The sequence below is a fragment of the Mustela lutreola genome, chromosome 1, assembly GCF_030435805.1.
Source record: "Mustela lutreola isolate mMusLut2 chromosome 1, mMusLut2.pri, whole genome shotgun sequence".
Taxonomy (NCBI): domain Eukaryota; kingdom Metazoa; phylum Chordata; class Mammalia; order Carnivora; family Mustelidae; genus Mustela; species Mustela lutreola.
In genome coordinates this window covers 182,126,985-182,146,315 of record NC_081290.1, presented here as the reverse complement: position 1 = coordinate 182,146,315, position 19,331 = coordinate 182,126,985, and the positions used below count along the sequence as shown (strand labels likewise).

The 19,331-nt window shown below is 42.1% G+C and overlaps 1 long non-coding RNA gene across 1 annotated transcript in view; it reads right to left on the bottom strand.

Annotated features, from left to right (window-relative positions):
* LOC131835532 (uncharacterized) overlaps positions 1–10,773 on the bottom strand; it is a 68,795-nt gene extending 58,022 nt beyond the window's left edge. The window contains exon 1 of the long non-coding RNA XR_009355225.1: positions 10,541–10,773. This is a non-coding gene — a long non-coding RNA (uncharacterized LOC131835532). The remainder of the gene's footprint in view (positions 1–10,540) is intronic.
* Between the last annotated feature and the right edge of the window lie 8,558 nt (positions 10,774–19,331).

The window sequence follows — 19,331 nt, the reverse complement described above, 5'->3', positions numbered from 1 at the left end:
AAAAGTGAAAATAAACTTTTGGGACTTCATCAAGATCAAAGGCTTCTGCACAGCAAAGGAAACAGTCAACAAAACAAAGAGGCAACCCATGGAATGGAAGAATGTAATGCCAATGATAGTACAGACAAAGGGCTAATATCCAAGATCTATAAAGAAATCCTCAAACTCAACACTTACAAAACAGATAATCATTTTAAAAAAGGGGGAAAAGACATGAACAGACACTTCTCCAAAGAAGACATACAAATGTCTTCTTTTGGCTAACAGACACATGGAAAAATGTTCATCATCATTAGCCATCAGAGAGATTCAAATCAAAACCACATTGAGAAAAACCAAAACCACCTGACACCAGTTAGAATGTCCAAAATTAACAAGACAGGAAACAACATGTGTTGGAGAGGATGTGGAGAAAGGGGAACTCTCTTACACTGTTGGTGGAAATGCAAGTTGGTATAGCCACTTTGGAAAACAGTGTGGATATTCCTCAAGAAATTAAAAATAGAGATTTCCTATGACCCTGAAATGGCACTAATGGGTATTTATCCCAAAGATACAGATGTAGTGAAAAGAAGGGCCATCTGTACCCCAATGTTCATAGCAACAATGGCCACAGTCACCAAACTATGGAGAGAACCAAGATGCCCTTCAACAGATGAATGGATAAAGAAGAGGTGGTCCATATATACAATGGAATATTATGCCTCCATCAGAAAGGACGAATACCCAACTTTTGTATCAACATGAATGGGACTGGAGGAGATTGTGCTGAGTGAAATAAGTCAAGCAGAGAGAATCAATTATCATATGGTTTCACTTACTTGTGGAGCATAAGGAGTAATATGGAGGACATTGGAAGAAGGAGAGGAGAAGTGAGTTGGGGGAAATTGGAGGGGGAGACGAACCATGAGAGACTGTGGACTCTGAGAAACAAACTGAGGGGTATGGAGGGGAGGGGGGTGGGGGGCTGGGTAAGCCTGGTGGTGGGTATTAAGGAGGATACGTGTTGCATGGAGCACTGGGTGTGGTGCATAAACAATGAATTCTGGAACACTGAAAAGAAATTAAATTAAATTTAATTTAATTTAAAAAAAGAATTCCTTTTTCAGAAAGGAACAGATAAATGCATGCTCCATCTACTGCATTTACCTGGAAGTCAGCTGCAAGTCTATTCATGCTTTAAAAACAATATAAAAAATCTGTTCCTGAATTTTATAGGTTTCTCCATGGATCTTTGTCTTTATACTTGAAGTCAGAATCCTTATTTAGTGTATCTTAGCTCTCCAGCATTTATTCTGGCCATAATCTGTTTGCAAAATTCTATTACTACATAACAGAAATCAAAGTCATTACTTATGTCTTTCAAAGAGTAGAAAAGACTTAATTTTGTCTCCTATTTTATAGAATTTATATTTTCAACAGTAACATAGAAGATGGTTTTTTTGGAAAGTTTGATAATCTCTGAGGACATAGAAGAAGAGACTCAAGGTGTAAGTCATATTCCGGGAGTAGTGCGGACAGTTAAGACATTAAATATTGCTTTAGAAGGTTTATGGAAAAGCAGAGAGGCATGATATTTTGTAGATGGGAAACACACACACACACACACACACACACACACAACAGAGGAAAGGAAAGGTTAAATGACTTAGCAAAAAATCACACTTTTGTGTTTATGGGGCTCAGATTTAAAAACTTTTGTTTTTAAGTATCTAGTTTCATGCCTTTTTTTTTTTTTTTTTCTTGACCCAGATGAACCTTCTGCTTACACACTTATTTAAGGAGCCCCAGTGGGAAGGCCCTAGCAGGTTTTGACAGAATTTATTTCACATACCCGGCTAAAAATACAAAAATTTCATGCTTTTAACCAAGAATTGCTTACCTTTCTTAAATAGCTACTGTAAGTCATCCCTAGAGAAGTCACTTTTCATCAAAGGCACACAGTTCTACTATAAAAGACATTACCATTTTAATGAATATGTCTTTTTCCTGAACTGACCAATTAGTACATAATGCATGTAGCTGCTAAATCTATCTTTATAGGAATGAAAAGAACACTATATTCTCAGAAGGTTAGCCTGGAATGCAATGTGAGCAAATCCTTTTAAGACCAGGTCTGTGCGGAATATATTACGGTTTCCCCCCTTTGTTAATATGCTGCCTTTTAAAGAGTCCATATAAAGAATTTGAGGATGATATGTACTACAAAAATGCAGGGTGGCTATCAGTCCTAGAAAAAAGTAAATATGAATCCTTCTTGGATTGTACTACATGGATTTGTCAGACAGATGTTGTGCCTTTTGGTGTCCGATTACCTTGATTCTGAGAACATTTCCTACTGATTTCATACCTTCTGTCTTATAAACATCCGTTTTACTTAATCTTCTTCCTACAATTTCTTGTGCTTTCTCTCAACCTACATTTCATATTCAGAAAGCAACCCTCCTTTCATACCCTTTCCTCCTGCTGCCCAAGTCGCTCCAAAATCCCCTGTTCTGCCAAGAATCCTTTATCTACCATTTCACTGTGGAGCTTGTCTTCTCTTTGCATGGAAAGTTAACTTTTTCTTTAGTTATTATTTTTTTAGCGCATGACTAATAAATCTTCCCCAGAGCAGTATTGCTCTCATTGTTTCATTTTTCACAACAAAAGCTTAGAAGTCATTTAAATACAGTCACCTAAATCTGCTTTTAAGGCTTCTATTGGATCTCAACAATGGTTTTGACGTCTAGCCTATCTTCTAGATCCGCTCCCAGAGCTAGGGTCATTGAGTCCCCACCTGCGTGCTCAGGATTGCTTGTCTTGTGGACTCAACACTGAATCACCCAGCCACCAAGGTGACTTTATGGGGACATTTTGGTACTCGTGGTTGGGTTCCTCTATCATTCCCAAGGCCCAATTCCTCCTTCATGTGTCTCAATCCTGGTAACTGGGTTTCTCTTTGTCTTTAAAACCCACTCTGTCTCAAGTGCTCTAAGACATATTCCTGACATTCTCCCTGACCCCTTCTCTATCCAGTGGTGGTTTCTATCTAGTATCCCAGTGTCCTCCCTGACTGAGACCCTGCCATGTTTTTCTGCCAGGCCACCTCCTAGGAATGGAGCTGGTTCTTAAACACCGGTTGTGTAGCTGGGCCCAACTGCAGATCTCCATCAAGATGAATCCTGCATGACTCCCCCCAGATCCAGTTCCTACACTACACCTCCATGCTGGGAGCTCCATTACTCTGTTGAGAATATTTCTTTCTCTAGATTGAATTCTTTTTTAATTGCTATATCTCTTGAACCCTGCACATGGCTCATAAAAAGAAAGAGAGGTAGAAAGGAAGGAAATGAACATTTATTGCATACCTTTTATTTGACCCAAAAGGCGCTAGACACCGTCACATACAATTAATGAAATCTTTTGTTCCCACAAGAATTTTGTGAAATAGCTATTGTTTTCATCTCACAGGGAAAAAGGTGGTAGGGGGAGCCCCAAATGAGCAACTTGACTCTGCACTGAGTTAGAGGCTGACCTAGGAATCAAGCCTGGGTCTTCTGCTTCTGAATCTCTGTGATGGTCTCAGTATACCAGGCTGCAATCTGGCAGTGTGGCCAATTCAAGTTTTATATTCTACACATCCCCGCTTCTCTGTTCTACGTTATTTGATGTTTGCTATTAAGGAGAATGAAGACAGTGCAGAAAATGTGATTATGGGTGATGAAATGGAAAGCCAGTCTCATTATTTTATGGTCACAACTCATGCTGAAAGTTTTGGTGATGATGACAAGGAACATGTGTGTTCAATAGGGGAGACAAGACATTGCTTAACTACTAATGGTTAGAACGTAGGAAGACATCTTTCAGAGTTGCTCAGCACGGATACTCAAGAGAGTATTTTAATTATGGTATGGGTTTCTAAATTATTTCCCTTGGACCATTAAGAAAGATATAAATCATTAAACATGATTAATGGAATCCACAAAATTCTCAAAGTAGAGCAACAACTCTGTTGACTGACATTTATTTTAAATAAGAGGAAGCGTCTGTAATGGCAAAACCCGAATTAAAATGCCATCAGCAGCATTAGTAAACATCGGTCCTGTTCTTCTTTTTCACTAATGCTGTGTTTATTTATTCATTATCTTATGAAGCTCTTAGGGAAATTAACTGGGGGGTATCTCAATGAGAAATGACGGAAAGTCTCATGGAATGTCCCCCGGGAAGGGCAACACCCTTTCTACCAGTGCAGATTAAAACAGTAAAACAGAGTCTTGCTTTCTCTTCTATGGTGTCTGCCGTGGATCTGGCCATTCCTGAGTCTTTCCTGAGTGGACAATAGGTGAGATGGAGTTATGGGACTGTCTTCACATTACATCAAAATCACTCACAATTCAGCCAAGTTTTAATCAGAAAATTAGTTAATTGAGTTGGAGAAAAATGAAAAAAAATTTTTTTGGATGTACCAATTGTGTATGACATGAAAGGGCATGTTTAGATGAAAACAATTATGAAACAGACACACTGGATCACTTGGAAGGTCAAAGAACTCCCGAGAGGTGGGTATTATTAATGTGACAACTTCTGCTATCTAGCCCTTGGTGGAGTGGACACTGAAATATTTTTCGAATGAATGAAACCACTTGGGCCAGAGGACAGTCTTAATAATTGCATTAACTTTGGAATTAAGTTGATGTTCATGCCAGTTTGTCTCTGGGGTGGCTTCAGAATCTAACTTGAATGCAAAGTGACCTCAGGACAGCCTCTGGCCTGATGCTGGGTGTGTCTTGGTCTCTTCCAGATCTTTTGGCCAACGGGCTGGATAGGGCCCTCTTGGAATAACATCTGTCTGCTTTCAACGGGCTGGATAGGGCCTTCTTGGAATAACATCTGTCTGCTTTCAACAGGCTAGATAGGGCCCTCTTGGAATAACATCTGTCTGCTTTCAATCCCAGTGATAAACTTGAACAAGGACAGTAGATGTGGAAGCACGAAGAGTGAGTTATACACATCTTTTCGTAGGGACATTCTGCTAAATGTTAGGCTTTCTTCATGGGATGGAGGTGGATTAGGGAAAACTAGGAAGAGTGCACCCTGGGACAATGTAGAAACAAGTTCTTCTCTCTTGGCAAAAAGAAAAGAGACAATTTATATAAAAGGAGCTAACAAAGAGCCTGGAACATAGAGCAGACATTAAATAAGTATTAGTTCCTTTCATTTCCCTTCTTGACAAAGTATGCCTAGAACATCTTTTGGGTGGTTGTGTGTGTGTGTGTGTGTGTGTGTGTGTTTGGAGGAGGGTGTTAGGTAGGGAGAGAACAAAATAATTATATTCCCAAAATAGCATATGTGATAGGACAATATACTGAGTATATATTTGGTGCCGTCCTCACATTCCCTTTTAACCTCACTTTGGGAATTAACTAGGCAAGCCACACATACCTCCTTCCTAGAAAAACTCCTCAGGGAAGGTATGATTTAGGCTTTGAGTGTCACAGTTGACATCTGAAGACCCTAGCAGGGACAATGGGTTTGGAAAAAAGGCAGGAGAGGGTTGAATTGCAAGATCCTGGATCTTTTTAAATGTCAAGAGCAGAATGTTGACCTAAATATCCTCAATATCTAGCAGTGTTCCAGAATTGATGGGAGGTCAGGACAAGGAAGCAAATTCCCCAGCCTGGGGGACTGAGGAGCACGTGAGACAAAAGGCAAGAGAAAGAGATGCTGATGGGTGTCTCTCACGAAAGGATAGTTTCAGGCGCCAAGCAGAGGCGGGTGATGGGTGACGGTTGCCTCCTGTATATTCGGAGATCTGAAGACAGACCTGGAAGTTGGCATGTGACCTAAATCATGTGTCATCAAGGCATGGAAGCAGCAGAGCACCCCAATTCTCCCAGGCCCATGGGCTGTGAAGAAGGTACAAATACTAGTGAGCACAGAGAGTGGGTTGAGTTGAATGAGTCCCACACTTGAGAGGAGGTTGTGCAATGACCTGATACCCCAGCATTTCATGTCGGACGACCCTGCCTTAGCACATGCTTCCCCAGGCAGACAAACACGACTAACGTTCAAAGCCAGTGCTCCCAGAACTCACTACAGACAAAAACCATGATGCCAGGACTTCAAATTAACCTCAAGGAAAAGAGGACTAAGAGAAAGAATCCTTAAAACTGACAAGGTTTACCACCAGGTACATTGGGGCCATGAAATAGAAACTCCATTTAGTTATTTTTAAAAAGTGGGGAGGGGCACCTGGGTGGCTCAGTGGGTTAAGCCTCTACCTTTGGCTCAGGTCATGATCTCAGTGTCCTGGGATCAACCCCTGCATCAGGCTCTCTGCTTGGCGGGGAGCCTGCTTCCTCCCCTCTCTCTGCCTAGTTGTGATCTTTCTCTCTGTCAAAAAGAAGAGTGTGTCTCTCACACTCTTAAGTGTGCACAGTTTAAAAAATATGTACAAATATGTGCAAATGTGCAAGAGTGGGATGGCCAGGTGGGGGGGGGTGCATTGGAGAATGGAGGAGAAAATCAGAATTTTGTTTCTTCTTCAGCACTGAAGAAAAGTTAAGAGGGCCAGATGTCTGTAAGCGATGGTGGGCACTGGGCCAGTTTGGAGGGCTCCTGCTCCCATCTAAACACAAAACATCTGACAAACACTAAGTGGATGAAATTATCCATGGGGCCATTTTTAAAATAAGAGAATGTTTCTTCCCAGTTCAAAGGCTGTGTCCTGACGACTGTGTTTCAGACAGTTCACCGCTTCTCATAAAGACAGGATCAGCCCTGAGTGCTATGAAATTCCTCTCCCGAATCTGCCTTCTCATAGTTGACCTGAAACTATTTCTCTCATCCTTTGTATTAGAAACAGCTTCCCCCATGCTTTCATAACTTGGGGTTTTAAAAAAATTAGTTGAAATTGCTGCTGTTTCAGGCAGGAAGTCCACCTTGGGTGGGGCCTCAGAGCAGAGTGGGGCCATCAGGAGACCTCGGGGCAACAAGGATATTTCACTTGGTAAAAGTGAAACATGACCTAACCACACACTAAGATAAAGGAAAACCACAAGAGAAGATGAACATCTCTCAAAGGCCATGGGATTTCAGCCAGTTAAATATTTATTATTTTCTTTCCAATGCATTGATTTCTTCATTCTCATGCTAGTACAAATTTCTTTCTTGCCCTTTATGTAACAGTTTGAGCAAAAATAAATCACTCTCAGCCTGTCTGATGATTTCTCCAGAGGTGGTATGTTCTGGTGCAAACAGCCCTGAGGTAAGAGGCAGATCAAGGTCCCGGGCTCAGTGTCACCCCTTACGAGATTTGGGGCAAATTCCCCAGTGTACAGTCTGTTCTACCTGTCATAACAAAAGACCATAGACTTGGCTGGAATAACAGAAGTGAATTTTCTCACAGTTTGGAAGGCTGGAAGTCAGGACACCAGGGTGGTTGGCTTCTGGTGAGAGCTTTCTCTGGGCTGGTACAGGCCGCCTTCCTGCTATGTGCTCACATGGCAGAGAGGAAGCTAGGTCTCCCTTCCTCTTCTCACAAGGCCACCAATCCTATCAGATTAGGACTCTACCCTGATGACCTCATTTAACCATAATTACCTCCTAAAAACCCTATATTCAAATATAGTCACATTGGGGATTAAAGTTTCAACATATGAAATTGGGGGGGTATATAATTCAGTCCATAGGACCTCGTATCTTGTTTCTTCATCTAAAATAAGCTCAAAGGGTAAAAGAGTAAATGCGCTAACTAATGTGTATGAAAGTTCTTTGCAAATTATAAAATCCCTTGCAAATGGATGATATTAATTAATAAAAACTGTAATATATGGAAGAAAAACACTGTCAGTAGAAAGGCCAACATATTTCTGATTTCTGAGTCAGGACATTTGAAAAATCCCTTAACTGCGTATCTCGGTCTAGGCAAATTGAAACAGCAATGTCCTAAAATAGACCACCTCGATGAATGCGTAATCGTTTTAACTGATAATGAAATATTTGTTCTTGTCTAAACAATTAGCTTCAGGGTAACTAATAATTACATCCTGCATCTCTTCTAAATTGCATTCCACAAGTGAATATTGAATTACTATCCTAATAATACGTTTAAACATCACTAATAACCCCAGCCAACACAACTGAAAACCTTCCGCAGTAGCCTGCACTTGCCTTAAGTGTCTGATTTACATAAATAATACCCAAAATTAAAAGCTTTGCCCTTTTAATCTCCTTAACTATTATTCATTATTTTTGAATATTGGAGACATAACCTGTGCTATGTAAAATAAGAAAAATATTACACCAGCATGAAGACTTAGAATTTAATCAGAAGAGCAAACAGTTCACGTAGGTCTGAAGCATGGCTGTCAGACTTTGTACCTTTCCTTCTTCAGGGGTTAGCTGTTCTTAGATCTGCTTCCCCATGGTGACCTCAGCAACTGCGAATAGTATTACACACAGCATTGCTGCTTTTGGAGATCTGTACTCAGATCCACCAACTTCCTGTTTCTGGGTTAGTCAGTATGGTAATAGGGGACAGACATTCTTCTCAAAGAAAGTGTCTCTCCCTCTCCTGGACCGCAAGGGAAAAATTCTTCCCCAGACACGGGCCACTCTGATCTCTCATGTTGTAGAGACAACTGACCATGTTTATAATAATGATAATAACAATGAACTATGAAAAAGCAGTTATTTTTAAGCTGAAGTTTGTGACTGGCTCTATGGGATCTGTAAATTAGTTACATGGAATGGTCTCTCAAAAGGTCTGTGACTAAAAACGTCTGAAGTCACAGAAAGAAATGTTGGTTAATGGTGTGCATCTTAAGTTACGAAGTTCAGTACACAGTTAAGAAGTATGTGCTGCTTTCCCATGGGACTTTCTTCAATATATTGTATCGTTAATGGCGACACGACAAAAGAAAACTGGAACATACTCTTACAATGGGGAAGTCACTATACTTAATGGCATGGAAAATACAAATGTGAACGAAGCATGTGGTCCTGCACCCTCCAGGGTCATACAATCTTACAGAAGAATTAAGAAATTTATAAAAACAATAGTAAAACAAAGCCAACTGTGAAAAGGCCATAGAGTAGGCATAAAGGAGTTCCTTTTTTTTATTTGAAAGAGAGACAGACAGACAGCCATGATTGCAGGAGTAGGGGGAGGGGCAGAGGGAGAGGGAGAAGCAGGCTCCCTGCTGAGCAGGGGGCTTGATGCCAGGAGCCTGAATCACAACCTGAGTAGGGCTTGGACCTGAGCCAATGGCAGACGCTTTGCTAAGAGCCACTCAGGCGCCCTGGCATGGAGGAATTCTTAAGGAAACTGTCAATGAGATTAAACTCCATGGAGGAAGTAGTATTTGGACCAAGCTGTGAAAAATAAATGGAATTTCCCCAGGGTTAATTCGGGGAAGAACATTCTAAACAGGAGGAATAGCTTAAATAAACGTGGGGGAGGGAAAGCAAGAGGTGAATTCAGACCATGGATTCGAGGAGCAATGGGAAACATATGATTAGTTATTGAGTATTTTGGATCACAGACGACGGTGAAATGTCATTTAGAAGGGAGAAGAGTAAATTAAAAATCTGTCACAACAGTCCAGATTGAAAAGACATGGCGCCCGAAGTCAGATATGATCCTTAGGACGGGAAATCACGGTGGGGAAGCATGCTCTGTGTAGGTTCCAGCATTAAATATCTAAGAGACCCGTGAGGCAGGGAAGGGCACTGGGAACACATGGGGCTTAACATGTATGAAATGTGTCAGAAGCTATGGAGTGCAGTTTTTTTGTTTTTTGGTTTTTTTTTTTAAGATTTTATTTATTTATTTGACAGGGAGAGAGAAATCACAGGCTGAGAGGCAGAGAGGGGGAACAGGCTCCCCGCCAAGCAGAGAGCCCGATGCGGGGCTCTATCCCAGGACCCTGAGATCATGACCTGAGCTGAAGGCAGAGGTTTTAACCCACTGAGCCACCCAGGTGCCCTGGGAGTACAGTTTTTATGGAGGGAGTTGTGTTTGACCCCATACGTAGAAAGTGATCTTTTTTTTTTTTTTTTTTTTATCATTAACTACTTTCTATAATGTCACTAGACTGCATTAATTAATTAATGGGGGTATTAACCCCATGTAGGGAACTGGGGAGGGACCCCCACTGAGGAGGTGGAGAGGGGAGCCTTACCCTCATACAGAGAGGTGTAGGCGCCATTGCCTGCTTGAGAAGGTCAAAGGGAAAGAGGGGTGGAGAGGGAGGTACTGCCTCTGAGAACAGGAGAGGCTGGTGCAGAGACAGAAGAGCTGAAGAAAGTCGAGGAGAGAGTGAGAGAGTCGGGAGAGAAGAAAGATGTTGAGAATTCTTCAATGAGGATCAAGATCCATAATATCATGATACATCATATTTATCTTCATGTGAAATCTGTTCTTTGATAGAGACTAGATTAATCATCAGAAACGTAAAGGAATGAAAAGAATCAGAATAGCCACTAAATATCCCACAGCAAAGACCGTCAGTAATTCCCAAGTACTGGAGAGGCTTAGCAGAGCTTAAGAGAGTACCTGTTCAGTGGTGGGAGTCTCCAAGGGCCCCAGCCTCTGATCTCTTCCTGCATGACTCAGCATCCCCGGAGCAGCAGCGAGAGCCAGGCGCACAGAGGGCCTGCCCTGGGGGCGGGGAGGGGGTGCTGGTAGAAGGCCAAGCAGCAGGAGCTCCGTCGGGTCCCCTCCCAGCGGAGAGGAACGTGCGCCCAGAATGGGCCGTGCTTATCTCACATGAATTGGCCCTGTGTCTGGGGCTTGACTGTGAACTTCCGGAGATGGTGCATCGCAGAGATGAAGAGCCCAGGTTTCAGGGCGAGGCCTGAGGGGGCTGAGAATCACACCTCAGGGAGACACTCAGAAGGCAGCAACAGCGACCCCTGGAGGTGGGATTTCTGGATGCCCATGACCAAGAACTAACGACCAGAGCCCATTTGCTTCCGGTCGGCTGCCGCTGAACAAGTCAGTATGACACCATTTAAAATAAAATAAATGCAATAGGTAATAAGTGTCCTATGAATATCCCTGAGAAGCATATGTTACAGAACGACGGAAGCTTCTTTAATGTTACTGTTGTTGTTGAAAGTCTAAATAAATATAGATACATATTTGCCCATACATAACGAAGCGTTCAACTTCAATCCACAGGAATGTAAAAAAAACCATGTAAGTGTTTTGATGAGTGCCAAGGCGACTTGCTATGTCTTTCAAATATTCATTATCTAACGTATTAAAGAGAAAAAAATGCAATCTCCTTCCAAAGCCATGTTGCAGTCTGGATGACTCTAAATACATAATTTTAGTTGGAAAATGTACAGTTTCTCTTTGCTCAAGGAACTGTACTCATAATTTGTGTTTTGCTGTTTTTTTTTTTCCCCAAGGCTAAAAATTAATAGGGAAAAAATTGAGAGCAAAGAGGTTAATATCTAGCTTATTGAGGGAATGACTTACTCATTTCATGGGAATAATTTACATCAAAGGCCACTAATCTTAACATTAAATATTAAAGAAATAGAACAGTCAGCTAAAAACAAAAGCAAGTCTTTTCACAGGTATCTTTTCAAATACCTGTGATAAATCAGAAAGAGGACAAAGAACCCATCAATATCTTATTTCATAAAGGATGAAATAATTATTTTTTCTTACTTTTGAATTAAGACTTTTTACTTTTAAAAAACTGTGTTACTGTGGTATGTTTACATATAATAAAATGCAAATAAAATGTGTTTTAAGCATGTAGTTTGATCAGTTTGGGCAAATGTATGTATCTGTAATCACTACCACAATCTCGATAAAGAATATTTCTATCCCATCAAAATGTCCCTAGTCTATTTGCAGCTAATTCCCTCCCTACCCACTGCCCAGAGCAAGCCCTATTCTGCTTTCTGATGGACTATTGATTTTGCCTGGTCGAGAATTTCACATAAAGGGAATCATATAGGATATATTCTTTTCTTGTGGCTTCTTTCACTAAGTATAATGTTTGCATTTATCAATAATTCATTTATTTTTCTTTTATTGCAAAGTAGTATTCCACTGTATGCTTGTATCGAATGTGTTCACCCATTCATCTGTTTGGAGGACAGTTGAGCCCTTTACGCTTGGGGGTCTTAGGAATAAAACTGCAATGAAGATTTGAGTCCCAATCTTTCAGTGGACATGTGGTTTCTTTACTCGTGGGTAAATTCCTAAGTGGAACTGTCTGGATGCTGGATGTGTGGCAAGTGTACATTTGACTGTATAAGAGCCAAGCAGTTTTCCAAAATAACTGTACCATTGTTACATTCCAACCAGCAATGTAGGAAGTTGTAGTTCCTCTACATTTTTGCTAATGTCACTAATGATGTCTTTCCTTTTTTCTTTCTTTCCTTCTTTCTTCTCTTTCTTTCCTTTACTTAGAGTTCACAGAAATCCTTTGAGACCTGTTTTGAGGAAGGAATTCCTTAGAGAGGATTTGTGTTTTCTTCTTCTAGCCGAATCAGAAACGAAAACCAAATATCTCTGCGTTGGAAATCTCTCGATGCTCCAGTGTTTGTTCTTCTGAGGCCGAGCTGTTCCTACTTCCCTGATTTTCTGAGCTCTGATCGGAGTTCTTCTGTATGGACCAATGTTCCTGATCCGTCCCACTCCCGATTACTGGAAGCAGTGGGTGGGTCTTTACTTCTTACAACTAAGCAAGATGAAGGAAATCTCCTGAATTATAAGCAGTTGTGGATATAGTGGGGACTACACCAGAAAAGAAACCTAGAGTTACTTCCTTCATCTGTTACATGCATAATCTTGACGTTTCCACTTCCACCTTTTTTAAAGAAGATCTATCATCTATGTATCTATCTATGTATCTATCTATATCTTAATAATACATATATTATTGTATTATAACATAGCATAATATAATAATATATATATTTGAGCGAGAGACTGAGCGAGCATGTGGGAATAGGCGGAGGGAGAGGCAGACTCCCCACTGAGCGTGGACCCTGATGAGAGGCTGGATCTTATGACCCATGGGACCAATGAGATCACAGCCCAAGACAAAACCCAAGCTGGACACTTAACTGACTGAGCCACCCAGGTGCCCCTTCACTTCCACCTTTGTTTGTCAGAAACAAGTCCACCTTCCAGAGCCCACATGAGGCTACTGTGGAGTTACTGGGTTGCAAATCCAACAACCCCAGGATGTCCCCCACAGCTTGGTGTTATGCTCCCAATGGCTGGCTCAGGAGCCAGTCAGAAGCTCCATCAAAGAAAGAGGGGAAATGGGTGTGGGAGTTCCATTTCAAATTCTACACACACAGAATTAGTTCTGGAAATGCAGCAATATCCACCTTGCAGTACCGATTTCTGGTTATATGAAATTCAGGGAAATGTCTTTCTCTGTTAAGCAAATAGAACACTATACTATAGAAATATGGTTTTGGGGGCACCTGGGTGGCTCTTTCTAAAATAAATAAGTCTTAAAAAAAAAAAAAAGAAATATGGCTTTTGCATACCAATGCAACTGTTGGAACACTTGGGTGATCTTTTCAGCTATTGATTCTTGGCTGTGTCTCAGGTTCACAAGGTAAAAATAGGTACAACATTTTCCAATTTCTAGTGCTTATTTATTTACCTGGTAATATAATGCCCTTTTGGGTTAGTTGGCTTATTGATTAATCACTGCCTTAAGCAACTAATTTTTTTCCCCCTAGTTCAAAGGCTTTCCAACATTTTAAAGGTTGTGTCTGCACAGGAATTCATCAGAGGTCAGTGGTTTACAAGTACATTTTGTACTTGGAGGTTCATTGGCCCAGAGTTTAAAATGACAGATGCAGACGCAAACATGCTTTCCTGTCCTGGCCATGAGCGGGGAGCTCGGGCAGCACAGGCTCCAGCAGGCATAGGCACACACTCGCGATGCCTTTGTGTGTCTAAAAGGAAGGTGAATTCAGAAGAAATAAAACTGAATTATAGGCAATATTTTCTTCCATGAGTGTGTTCTGAATAACCACGTACAATCATATTGTGGGATGACTTATGTAGGGAGAACTGAGGATTTTTTTAATAGTCTATTTTTTAGAGCAGGCATAAGTTCACAGCAAAATCAAGCAGAAGGTAGAGTTTTCTTATGCAACCCTGGCCCCATAAAGGCCCGGCCTTGCCCACTGCGGGCATCTAGGCACCAACGCATGAAACTACACTTGACCCATAATTATTGCTCAGAGTCCATCGTTCAGATGAGGGCTCACTCTTGGTGTGTAACATTCTATGCATTTGGTCAAATGTATAATAAAGTGTATTTATTATGATGATATCCTATAGAGTATTTTTACCGTCCAAAAAATCCTTTGTGCTCCATCCGGTCATCACTCACTCGTTGCTAACCCCTGGCAACCACTGATCCCTTCACCATCCGCTGAATCTTGCCTTTTCCAGACTATCACACAGCAGGAATCACACAGCATGTAGCCTTTTCAGATTGGTTTCCTTTACTTTGTAATATATATTTTATGTTCCTCTATGTCTTTTCATGGCTCATTTCTTTTTAGTGCTGAATGATATTCCATTGCCTGGATGTACCACAGTTTAACTGGGGGAATTAAAAAAAAAAAAAGTTACTCTTTAGCGGTGTTCAGGAGGTAATCACGTATGGAAAAAGCCACTTAAAGTGGAAACAGGAAATGAAAAACCCAAGATAGTTGTGGGATTGGAAAAAAGATTGCATAACTGCATTGTAATCCACAGTAGGCAAGCCCTAAATGTTTGCTGAAGCGAACAGAAAGAGGGTGGTTTCCTGGAATACAATGGAAGGACAGGCAGTAAAAGCAACATGGGACACAATGAACTGTATTAGTTGTCATGGCCTCAATCAGAAGATGATCGCCTTCTAGTGATTTCTAGCATCCTCACAGCACAGTCTTAGTAAATGGTCCAGTCAATGTCTTATGTTTGCTCCCTGCCTGGTCTATCCCCCACTTTTTGGAAGTTCAAGATACAGCACATCGCTTTTACCAAAGACCTGCATGGGTGTCTGTATGCACTGACCTAAGGAAATCCAAAGAGTGTATTCATTTTTATCCACCCCCTCCAAAAAAAGGCAAGAAATGCAAATTGCATCCGGTATTTGTTTTGCAGTGAGCTGTTAGAAAGAGAGTCTGCACCCCGAGCCGTGAGAGTGGCCCCCAGCAAGCTCCTGGCCTGGGAACTCTTCTCGGCAGCTCTGTACCAAGCTTCCGTGGCTTTGCACTGTGTCTGTGAGCATCTGTGATTTATCTTGATTTATTTTGTGCCGCTGTGAGCTCGATGTGTCCTAAGGTATCAGGAAAACCTAAAGGAGGTTATTGTTTGGGTCTGGGAATGCTCAAAAATGTCTCTATACACTTGAATGGCAATCGTGTCGTCGCTTGACATTATTTCATCTAATAAAAGCTCACATGGGAACGCCCTTACCTCAAAGAGGAGGGAAAACCTGTACTTTTTTTTTTTTTTTAAAGCAGTTAATGAAAAATTCAGATTCCAAGAGGCACTCTTAAATCAAAAGTCTTTCCACAAAATTCGATTATTTTCTACCCAGGAGAACCCTAAGCAATAATCTGATATACCAGTATCTATATCTCAGCCCTCTCTTGGTAAGAATTTTCCTTCTTGAATTATTTAAAAGTCGGAAGAGTGCCTGATGTGGGGAAGATGAAGAGAGGTTCTTCCAAGGTGAAGCTGTGAGCACTGAGTGGGCTACGGAGTTTGGGCTCCACTTACTGTGAGAAGAGATGAGCTCCCTCTAGGTGACGACCAGCTGTGGGGACACCCAAACAGAAGTTTTCATTTTTTATTGGGGCCTAAGGATTGGCTTTGTTTCTGGTTTCATAAAGAAATATCCTGAAGTAGGAAGCATACTCAATTTTCTACGACATCAAGCAACTACCCTCCTCCCGCTGTGCAACTTTCTGTATTTTCTTCTTGAGATTGTACTCGTCCAGACATCACATTTTTATTCATTGATCATTGCTTCGTTAATTCCAGCCGTCCTCAGTGAGCATCTACTATGCGCTCAGATATAACTTCCAGGCACTAAGGGTGTGACAGTGAACCAGAAGGAAAAGAGCTGTTCTTTCATGGACTTTGTCTTCCTGACAGTATGAGCAAGGAGACAAATTAGGCAGTTTTCAGGGTGGTAAGAGTCATGGAGGAGACACATGGGTTAATAGGGTCACTGGGTGTGGGGACAGTTTGTCATAAGGTGGTCAGGTACAGCTCTGGACAACAACCACCAAAAAATCAGTTTTTATTTTAATAATTGAATTAGGGACACCTGGGTGGCTCAGTCACTTAAGCGTCAAGGTCAGTGATCCCAGGGTCCTGGGATCGAGTTCCTCACTGGGCTCCTTGTTCCCTCAGCTTGTCACTCCCGTTTGTGCTCTGTCTCTCTCTCTCTCTGTCTTTTTCTTATAATATTTTATTTATTTATTGGACAGAGAGAGAGGTCACAAGTAGGCAGAGGGGCAGGCAGATGGAGAGAGGAAGCAGGCTCCCTGCTGAGCAGAGAGCCCGATGTGGGGCTCGATCCCAAGACCCTGGGATCATGACCTGAGCCAAAGGCAGAGGCTTAACCCACGGAACCACCCAGAAACCCCCCCCCCCTTTGACAAATAAATAAATAAATCTTTAAAAATTACAAAATTTAATTAAGTTGCTAGGGAGACACACGGTACCATGGAGGACATATACATTCATTCCCAATTCTGGCCGTTGGGATTCTCTGGGTCTCTTACCCCAGAGTGAATCTTGCTGGCCAACAAGCCCCATGCACACGGTGGACTTACTGCTTCATTTAAAATTAAGATTAGAGCATCAAGACTCTAGAGATACTTAGGAAATAGGGAAACATAAAAGAAAGACCTCTTTCTACGCTCCCAAGAAGATAAACAAAACCGGAAACAAGAACCCCAGAGGAAGTCAGGCTAAGCCATAAAAACTTCAAACAAATGGGGGAATCCGTGTTGAGCTCAGCGAAGGGGGATTTCTGCAGCAAGCTGAGAAAGCAATGGTGTGCACAGCAGCAGAAACACGGAGGACTCTGCAAGGTATGTCCTTGGCGCCAAGAGAACATGACGGAGTGACTAGGTAACAAGACTGAAACTCTGAGAAACTCTGGGAAATGATCAGGGCACAGAATGCAAGGAAAAAAAGGTAAGGCTCTCTGACACTCCAGTGAACAAAACCCAACCAACCAACAAATTACATATGACGGTTATAATCCAAAATTGCAGTAAACCAAATGTGGCATGACTTTTAGCGATCAGTAGGTATAAAGCAGGAGAATTCATTGGAACTAAATTTTAGGATTATTCTCTGAGCAGCAGAGGGGTTATAACATCACAATCTTGGAGCAAGAGGAAGACTCGTGGCACACCCAGCGTCTCTGCATCTAATATTATGTGATTACGATCACGCAAACACCATTCACTAGCATTGACCTTGGCAATCAATGTGTAAAGAAATCATCGTGAAAACGATGACCAGCAACCACTGTAACTGCTCTCAGCGTCGACAACACGAAAGGAAAGCTCGAGCTGACAGATGTCAGAGGGGGTTGAAAAGTGAAGGAAAGAGGGAATCCACTGAGACCACCAGCTCCCAAGAGGGGGACCCCAGAGAATTGTCCGTCTGAATTAGATGTGGAGGGTTAACTCGGAAGTCACAGACGCAAAGCGAGAACAGTGATCTAACGGTGCTGGGGAGGCAGGGGGCGGAGGAAGCCGGACGGGTTACGACTATACACTGACGCCTCTACCACAGCAGGACGTTGCAGATAATCGTTAACGATGACACATCATGAAAGAGCCCTGTAAGCATACTGGGTAGAGGTTTACAAACAACCACCGGAAGAGTCATTTAAAAGCAGTGCCCTCTAGAAAAAGACATCACAGATGTGGATGGGTTGGCCGAATAACTGGTCTTCTCCATTAGAATAAGCCTGTGGTGCTAAACAATTTATACACATGACATTTGTATCCCAAGGAAATTTCTGAGCCCTCTTGGTGTCCAGTCTGTAAGGAGGAGCATAGATGCCTCCGTCATCGGATGACATGAGGATCTGAACCTCTCCTGAGTGATGGTACAAACTCTTTAAATAATTTAGTTTTGGGGGATGGAGAAAAAGCCCCTTTCTTTTAGGAGGAGGGGAAAAACTCCACCCTAATTTCTTTAGATCACCCTTTTCAGAATATCTGTTAGTGTAGCAAATATATTTATCACATAAAATGTCCCACTGGAATCATCTTACGTGTAAAATCCAGTGGCATTTATTATACTCGTTACATAGCACGATCATTACCACGATTTCCAAACTTTTGCATGCCCCTTGACAGAACTTTGTACCCACAAAGTAGTAACTGGCCACCACCTTCCTCACAGCTCCCGGTACCTTCTATTCTCCCTCTGTCTATAGGAATTTGCCTGTTCTATGGACCCCATCTAATGGGAACCCTAACTGTATTTGTCTTTCTGTGTCCGGCTTATTTCACTAATCTTCAAACCACCTTTTGACAATTTTCTGAAACTGTCTCAGGCCAATGGCAGGATTTGAAATGTGAATTAGAAGTATTCTACTCCATGGAAAATCTTGGTGGCAGAAGACAAAAGTATTCGATCCTTTATTCCTAAGAATCATGCCCCTTATCCCAAGAATAACGGCCGCTGGATTTTCCAGAATCCAAGACCGGTGACTCTGCCACACTGTCTCCTCCTGGGTCATGGCAGCAGAGAAGCAGGGTTGGCTAGAGTGGGGAAGGAGGTCATGAGCGCTGGCACCCCTGAGCTCACCGATGGGGGACCACCCATGCCAGAGCAGCGCAGACAACCAGCTTCCACACTCAGCCGACTCACCCACTACTTCTCTCAGCAGCTGAGAAGGACAGGGGTGCTCTGTGCTCAGTCTAGTGAGACGGACCACCCAAATCTTACTTGGCCACACCGGGTGGGGGGCACATGGGTCCCTGAGGGGCATTTCGTTTTTGCCAGTGGAATTCCTGCCTTTTCTCTGTTCTCTGAAACTGTTCTGTGCACGCGCCACACCTCTTTCTGGAACTTCTCACACCTTCCGGTGTGTTTGCAAGGAATGGAGACGTGTGCAGTGATGTGACACATACCTAAGGAGATTAAACCATCTCTTGTTATGTGCATTGATTTTCTATTGCCAACCCAGACAAGCTTCAAGGTATGGCAATTTGTGAGAAAACTCAAGACAGGATTGCTCACTTGTGAATTATTTCCCATGCTCTCGTGGATCGTTGTCACTCTTGACAGATACCCTACAAGCTAAATAGTCAGCATT